Genomic DNA, 9,028 nt, shown 5'->3' on the forward strand with positions numbered 1-9,028 from the left:
TTCATTAAAGCAATACCGCACTGTCTTGATTGCTGTAGTTTTTTAAGTTTTGAAATCAGATAGTGTAAGTCTTCCTTCTTTTTGTTTTCTCAAAATTAGTTTGGCTATTCTAGGCCTTAGCATTTCCCTGTTGATTTTAGGATCAGTTTTTCAATTTGTACAAACCCCTAGAATTTTGTTAAAGGTTATACTGTATATTTATAGATCAATTTGGAGAGATTTGCCAGCATAACAGCATTGAGCCTTCCAATCTATGAACATGGAAGTCTCTGTAACTGCTTAGCTCTTCCTTGATATCTCTCAGCAGTGCTTTATCGTTTTAGAGTTTTCAAGTGTAAAGTACTTGCACCTCTTTGTTAAATTTATTTCTATTTATTTTTAGACCTTTGTGAAAGAAAATATTTTCTTTATTTCACTTTAGGATCATTTGTTGCTAGTATATAGATATACAAGTGATTTATACATCTTGATCTTATATCTGACAACCTTGATAAACACTGCCTAATCCTCCACCATTCTCACAATTATTGTTATATTTCAGCACGTTGCTTCTGTCGCTGTACCAACCCATCTCGTTGGAAGTCTTCCTCTTTTTTGCTGACCCTCCACTTTACCAAGCATAATGTCCTTCTCAAGAGACTAGTTCCTTCTGATAGATGTTCAAAATATGAGAGACAATGTCTGGCCATCCTGGCTTCTAAGGAGCATTTTGACTGTACTTCTTCAAGCACACATTTGTTTGTTGTTCTGGCATTCCATGGTGTTTTCAATAGTCTTCAACACCATAACTCAAATGCATCATTTAGTCTTTCTCACTTATTGTCCAGCTTGCACATTCATATGCACTAATTGAAAATACCATGGCTTGGGTCAGGCCCACCTTAGTACTCAAACTCTTTAAAGAGGTCTTGTGCAGCAGATTTGCCTAATGCAACAAATATGTCGTTTGATTTCTTGACTGCTGCTTTCATGAGTGTTGATTGCGAATTCAAGCAAAATGAGGCCTTTGACAACTTCAGTTTTTTCTCCATTTATCAGAATGTTGTTTATTGGTCCAGTTGTGAGGATTTCTGTTTTCTTTACACTGAGGTGCAATGCATACTGAAGGCTGTAGTATTTGATCTTCATCACTAAGTATTTTAAGTCCTCTTTGTTTTTTAAAATAAGGTATCTCTGCATATTGCAGGTTATTAATGAGTCTTCCTCCAATCTTGATGCCACCACATTATCTTAATATAATCCAGATTCTCAAATTATTTGCTCAGCATACAGATTGAATAAGTATGGTGAAAGAATACAGCCCTTGAGCACACCTATCTTGATTTTAAACCATTCATCCATTGTTCTGTCTGAATGACTATCTGTGTACAGGTTCTTCATGAGCACAATTAAGTGTTGTGGAATACCCATTCTTCACAATGTTACCCCAAACTTATCATGACCTACACAATCAAAAGCCTTTGCATAGTCAATAAAGCACAAGTAAACATTTTTTCCTGGTAATCTCTGCTTTCTGCCAAGATCCATCCGATGTCAGCAATGCTATCCCTTGTTCCACATCCTCTTCTGAATCCAGCTTGAAGTTTCTAGCAGTTCCCCATCGATGTACTATTGCAGTCGTTTTTGAATTATCTTCAGTAAAATTTTATTTGCATGTGACATAAGGATCTTGTTAGATGATTTCCGCTTTCCATTGGGTCACCTATCTTTGGAAAAGGCACAAACATGGTTCTTTTCCAATTGGTTTGTAAATTTCTTGACACAGATGAGTGAGTACCTCCTGTGCTGCATCAGTTTGTTGAAAGATTTCTATTTATATTCAATCAATACCTTAAGCCTTGTTTTTCACCAATGCTTTCAGTATAGCCTGAACTTCTTCAGTATCATAGGTTCTTGATCATGTGCTACCTTTTTGAAATGGTTGAACATCTACCATTTCTTTGTAGTACAGTGACTCTATATACCTTTGATCTTCTTTTGATGATTTCTGCATCATTCAATATTTTGCCCATGGAATCTTCAACAGTGCAAGTGGAGGCTAGAGTTTTTTCTTCAGTTCTTTAGGCTTGAGAAATGCTGAGCTTTTGTGTTCTTCCTTTTTGGTCTTTGCACATTTCATTACAATACTTGACTTTATTTTATGGAGCTGCTCTTTGAAATTTTCTCTTCAGCTCTTTGACTTTCTCATTTCTTCCATTCCGTTTAGCATCTCTATGTTGATAGCCATTTTGGTCTTTTCTTTCTTTCCTGTCTTTTTAATGACCTTCTGCTTTCTTCCTATATGATGTTCTTTTATGTCATCTCACAATGGTCTGTGGTCATTAGTGTCTAATGCATCAAATCTGTTTTTGAGATGTGCCTAATTCAGGTGAAATCTATTCAAGGTCATTATTTTGGCTGTCGTGGAATTGTTTTAATTTTCTTCAGCTTCAGCCTGAACTTGCATATGAGCAATTGATAGTCTGTTCCACAGTTGGCCCTGGCCTTGTGTTGGCTGATGATATTGAGCTTTTCCATCGTCTCTTCCCATAAATGTAGTCAGTTTGACTCCTGTGTATTCCATCTGGTTAGGTCCATGCATTCAGTTGCCGTATATGTTGTTGAAATATGGTATTTGCCAGGAAGAAGTCGTTGATCATTTTGAATCCTCTAATGAAATAATGTGGTGGACTGCAAGGCTGGCTTGAACTGCAAGATTACTTACTGGTTTAAGCTCACCAGCTGTTCCTAGGAAATCCTATATAGGGTCGTTATGGGTCGAAACCCACTCCACAACACTTAATGACAGCAACAACAACAATGAAATAGGGGAGTCCTGGTATGGCGCTGTCGGTTAATGCACTGGACTGCAAAGTCGGTTTCAACTGCAAGGTCAGAGGCTCAAGCTCACCAGCCGTTCCTCAGAAACTCTGTACAGGGTCACTAGAGTCAGAACTGACTCGACAACAACAACAACAATGAATAGGGGGTTCCTGGTATGGCATTGTAGGACAAACAGTGGACTTCTAACTACAAGGTTCAAACCCACCAACTTGATAACCTGATATACAGGGTCGCTAAGAAGGGACTCAATGGCACTTAGCAAAACATCAATGACTTAGGGAACAAGATGGCTCTATAGGGTAAGCTCTGAACTGCTAACCACAAGGTTGGTGGTTCAAGCTCACCAGCTGCTCTGTAGGAAAAAAGATAAGGTTTTCTGCTTCTGCAAAGACTTACAGCCTTGGAAACCTAACAGGGTTGCTACAAATCAGAACTGACTTAATGGCATTTAACAACATCAACAATGAAAAAATGAATTATGACTAAGTGTTGCAAATGTTAATTCTATTATCTCTCCATTATTAGTTCAAATAGGATAAGGTTGGCGGTTCAAACTCATCAGCCGCTCCTCAAAAACCCTACATACAAGCTCGCCACAAGTCACAAAAAGTTGACAGCACTTAACGACAACAATAACAAGTTTCTTCTCATCAAAATTTGGTTACCTTGAAATATACTTTGTACATGAAAGTCAGGATAAATGTCTAATAAATTATAGGGTAAATTCCCTTCATTACCAATTTTCAGAATAATGAGTTGGTTTTTCAGTATAAATTTCTTGTGTTTTGCTAGGAAAAGATGTTCTAGGCTCACAAAAAAAAGATCATTTAAGTTAGCAAAGCAATTAAGGAGCAGTGTGTTCAGTCTAAAATTTTAGAGTATATGGTTTCTGGAAGAATTTCATTCATTTTCTAGAATTGCAATTTAATAAAATGAGAAGATTAAAAAAGTTTGTGAACAAAAATGGAATTAAAAGATCATGGGGATTTCCACACATTTTAAAATTGTGAATTGAGTGTAGTTTACATGGGAAAACATCGGTTTTACACTCATTGTTTCATTGCAATGATCACACTCTCCTCTGTGCATCATCATTCAACAGTATTTGCTTCTATTTCCTCTTTTTTGGGGGGGATGGTGTACATAAAAACACTCAGGAATATATAATAATTTAAACAAAGGGCACATTCTGCAAGCCTGCCTCCTGGCCACCAGTACACAGCCTTTCTCTTCCCATGAGTCTAGAGTTCTCAGCTACTTTCATTTCTCCATGTCCTCATCTCTGCCTCCATTTCCGGTGTTGCTGCTTCTCTGGATAGGATCCCACATTTTGCTCGTGCTCTTCTCCCTTAATGGCCCTAGGGTCCTCTGTTCCTGGACTGTAAGATTAACTACTCCCCCGTTTTATTACAAAACTTCTACCTTTACAGTTGTGACAGTCGCAATTAGTCATGATAACAATTAATCATAGAATCATAGAGAATCTTATCTCCATCTCCCATCTAGACAAGATGGAAACTATTCAGTAGGGATTCTACCTTCCCCCACACATTCTGAAACTAAACTCTCTCTTGAAAACTTGTAAGCCAGTCACTTCATGCCTTTATACCCTCAGGGCCCTGCCCCCCTCCCCCCCCCCCCCCCCATTTTAGGTAGCCAATGTCTAAGTTGCCTTTCCCTATCAACCCTGGATACAGAGGGGATAGGATTGATAAATTGATATGAAGACTCCTTCCCTCTCTGTTGGCATTTTGAGTTACTACATCCATAAATATAGGTCAAGTTCATCAAATTGTAACAATTTACACTTGTTTCCTTTATCAAAAAATTTTTTTTTTATCTTCCTGTAGTCGAGTTCTGGTCATCAAGCCATCGAAGCTAGGTTGAATGTGTACTATCTACAAGTTTGAGTGTTCTTGTGCATCTCCCCTCACTTCATATCAGTTGGACACTTTGCTCTCAGCTCTAGCCCTCCATGTATATTCTTGTTCATGGACCCAGGAGTCCCGAGGTCTCACCACACTTCAGACCAACCAGCCCGTCCTCTTCTTTCTCTCATCTCCAGGTCGACAGGAGGCTATGGAATGTCCACACACTTTTTGAAACTCCCTCATATTTAAGCTCTTTGAGGGAATAAGTACAACAGTATAATAGTACTATTATATATTTGAAATTATTATAAACAAAAGCTATTTAAGAAAAGATTAGTGATGAATCTTGGTAACGTGTAGGATAAGCACTTGACCGCAAGGTTGGTTTGAACCACAAGGTTGGTGGTTCACACTCACCAGCCACTCCTTGGAAACCCTATTTAGAGTTGCTATGAGTTGAAACTAACTCAATGGCACTTAACAAAAACAACAACAGTGGGGTAAGGAAGGAAAATCAAACAAACAGGCTCTATTTTGAAGTGCTATGCCCAGCTGAGATCTGTTCTTAGTACATGTATGATTCTGTGGTATCTCTTTGAGTGGTGGTGGTGGTGGTGGAGTGCCACTGAGTCAGTTCTGACTCAGAGCGACCCTGTATAGGGTTTCTGAGGCTGTAAATCTTTGTGGGAGCAGAAAGCCCATCTTTCTCCCAAGGAGCCGACTGATAGATTCCAAATGCTGATCTTGCTGTTAGCAGCCCAACTTGTAACCCACTACACTACCAGGGCTCCTTTGAGTAGCTAGTAGAAATGTGAAATATCACTAAGCATTTTCCTTTTCTTTTCAAATTATTGTGTGCTATTCTGCACATGGATTGCAGTTGAGTCTGCACTGCAAACCACAAAGTTGGTGGTTTGAGCCTACCAGCTGCTCTACAGAAGAAAGATGAGGTTTTCTGCTCCTGCAAAGATATACAAACTTGGAAATGCTATACAGGGTTGCTATGAGTTGGCACTGACTCGGTAGCAGTTAACAACAATAACAACATTCTGCACACAGACCTCTTATTCTTAGCAAATTTCCTATGCTGATAAAGTATTCTCTGTAAGCCTTTTCTCTCTCTCTTTTATCCCTGCCACAGAACCCTGTAGCAGCCTCCCTATAAGAGAAGAATCATTTCGATAAAGCTTTCTTTTCATGGCATCTGACAAAGTAATATTTTTCTTTTCTTGCAATTTGCTTATATGAAGCTAGCTATTTATTGATATGAAGTCCTGGTGTGGCGCTGTGGGTTAAGTTAATGTGCTGGGCTGCAAAGTCTGTTTGAACCACAAGGTCAGCGGTTCAGGCTCCCCAGCTGTTCCTTGGAAACCTTATACAGGATCTCTATGAGCCAGAACCAACTTGACAGCACTTAACAACAACAACAACAATTTATTGATATAGCCTTTCAAAAAAGTTTGAAACCTGATTTCTAATAGACATATTGAGTACTAGTGAAACACTGTTCCAGGCCTTCTCTGCCCATTCCAATAATCTATTTGGCTCACCTTCCTAATTTGATATTTTTAATATACAAGGGTAAGTAAAAAAAAAAAAAATGTGTTGCTACAAAATCATAGAAAAACAAAATGTGAAGCTATTGTTTTTTTGACATATCCTCAATCTAGGTATAGATATTTCTGAAGGTGGTGTTTCCATCTCTCTAACCCTTCCCCCAAAGAATTCTGCGCTCTTTGATTTACACTACATCAAAATGGCAATTTTAGTATCCTCGAGGGATTCAAATCTTGTTCTTTTAAATCTTCTTTGAGATTTAGGAACAAAAATGTCTGAATGGACAAGATGAGGGCTGTAGGTATGGTTTCATAACAAAATTCTCCTAGGATCACTTGCTACCATTGAAGAATGAGTAGGTGCAGTATGGTGATGGAAAGAATTCCTTGGGACAACTTTCCTGGCTTTTTTCTCACCATTTTCTTAAAACATCTTTCTAATAAGCCCCTGTGATTGTCCTGAATCCTTTGAGAAAATCTATCAAGATTACTCCTTTGGTATCCTCCAAAAAACAGTTGCCTTAACCTTCTAAGCTGGACTTTACTTTGAATTTCACTGACCCAGCAAATTCCCTTAGAAGTCACTGTTTTAATGGTTGGATCTTGCTCTCTGGATCGTATTTGTAAATGCAAGAACTCATTCCTTGTTACAATTTTTTCATAAAATTGTCTTCATCAGCTCAATCTTGCTTAAAAGACTGTTGGAAGGATCAGCTCTTTGAGCTAGGTGATCTTCAGGCAATGCTTTTGGAATTCATCAATCTAAGGCTTGTTGAGGCCAAGGTGGTCCCTTAAATTTGAAATGCCAAACCATGTGGGATTCAAACTTCAGTAGCTATCACATCAATGGTAATTCTGTGGTCTTTTACTAGTTTCAAGACTTCAGCAACAAGCTTCTTCATTTGTTGAGGTTGATGGTCTTCTCTCTCTTGGCTCATCTTTGAGGTCTTCCCCCACCTTCCTTAAAACACTTGACCCGTCTAAAAACTGTTGTTTCAGGTGGGGCTGCATTCCTGTAAACTTGCTGCAAAGCTTCAATGGTTTCGGAAGATGGCTACTTGAGTATTTTTAAAATTTTGATTTTAGTCTTGATCTCAGAATTGCTTTTTTCCCCCCATGGCACAAAAAGTATTCAAGCCACCTTAATAAGATGAAGACAAGTGTATTACTGAAAGAATTTGTCTTCTTTACTGAGAGAACTTGTCTGCAGCCATGCATTGATCACAGTGACATTTTAAATAAGTTTTGTTTAGAATTAACCTGTGCATTTATGAAGTGGAATGGTTGTATCAGGGTTGTAGCTTATCAATCTATATGCTAAGCCAATAATCTGGAAGTTGGACTATATGAAGAAAAACGTGGCATCAGGATTAGAGAAAGTCTCATTAACAACCTGCAGTGTGCAGACAATATAACCTCGATTGCTGAAGGCAAAAAGGACTTGAAGTACTTGCTGATGAAGATCAAAGACTACAGCAGAGAATATCGCAAAGATATTCTGTATAGATCATACAGTCACTCCTTGGAAACCCTATACAGGCTTGCTATGAGTTGGAATTGAGTTAACAGCACTTAACAAGAACAAATATATACTTTAATCTCTGTTTCTATGGATCATGAATCTGAGAGAGCTACACTGAGCTTGTCTGGCTCCGGTCTCTCAGGCAATTGTGGTGGGATGTTGGCTGAAGCTGGAAGAGAGTGAGGTTGGGATCAACTGGGGATGGCAGAGATCTGTTTTCATGGAGTCTCAGAGCCTATCTATGGAAACTAGTGTGAGCCCTCCAACTTCTTATCTGGTGACTCAGGGCTCAAGTGCAAGTCTTTAAGCAAAGAGGATGGGGTTGTATGACCTTTTCTGACCTAGTCTCAGAAGTCATGCAAGGTCACCTCTGATACCTTGTATTGGTTATAGGCTCAACCAAATTCAAAGGGAGGGGAATTAGAATCCACCAATTGTGTGGTACTGTAGGGTCAGTAGTGGATTACAAGGTTAGTTTGAGCTTCAAGGTTGGTGGTTCCAACTCACCAACCGCTCCTTGGAAACACTATACAGGGTTGCTATGAGTTGGAACCAACTCAACGGCACTTAACAACAACTGATGTGCAATGGCAGAGTTACACTGTAGAGCAGCATGTGGGGCATGGAATATTGCTGTGACCATCTTTAGAAAATACAATTTGCCACAGTAATCTAAACCAAAGTAAATTCTTAGCTGTGTATTGGACACACACACACACACATAAAGACACTCATGACTGATCAGATTTCAAAACCTAGGCAAACCTATCAACAGAGACAGCTAAACACCCAGAGAACAGGTCTGTGGTTATCCATAACAATTCCAAATATTACCAGACTCCTGCATGACCAATCCTTGATCACACGTTGTTTGTACATAGATTTAATTTCAGCCAAAGAAGAGAATGATGCCAACTCCCCATCCCAGACACAAAAGCAATCAAAATAGAAGTTTTAAAACAAACCTTAAGTTAATTTTCTCATGAAAATAAATTCATGTGCCACCTGGTGGCAAGACAATTAAATGTCTATCCTGTTGACTGTATTTATGAATTATCATTTGAGTGTTTAAATATAGTATTTAGCTAAAGACAGCAATCTTAACATTTGTAAATGTGTCTGTCCAAACAAACAACTAAAGCATAAACACAGGAAGGGAAAGGAGTTAATGAAAAAGAAGGTGTAATAACCACAGGGCATCCATGCTGGAGGGAAATCAGTTTCCTTTTTACTAACCATAAAGTACAGTGCTCTGT

This window comes from Chrysochloris asiatica, unplaced genomic scaffold (assembly GCF_000296735.1).
Source record: "Chrysochloris asiatica unplaced genomic scaffold, ChrAsi1.0 scaffold00087, whole genome shotgun sequence".
NCBI classification, from domain to species: Eukaryota; Metazoa; Chordata; class Mammalia; order Afrosoricida; family Chrysochloridae; genus Chrysochloris; species Chrysochloris asiatica.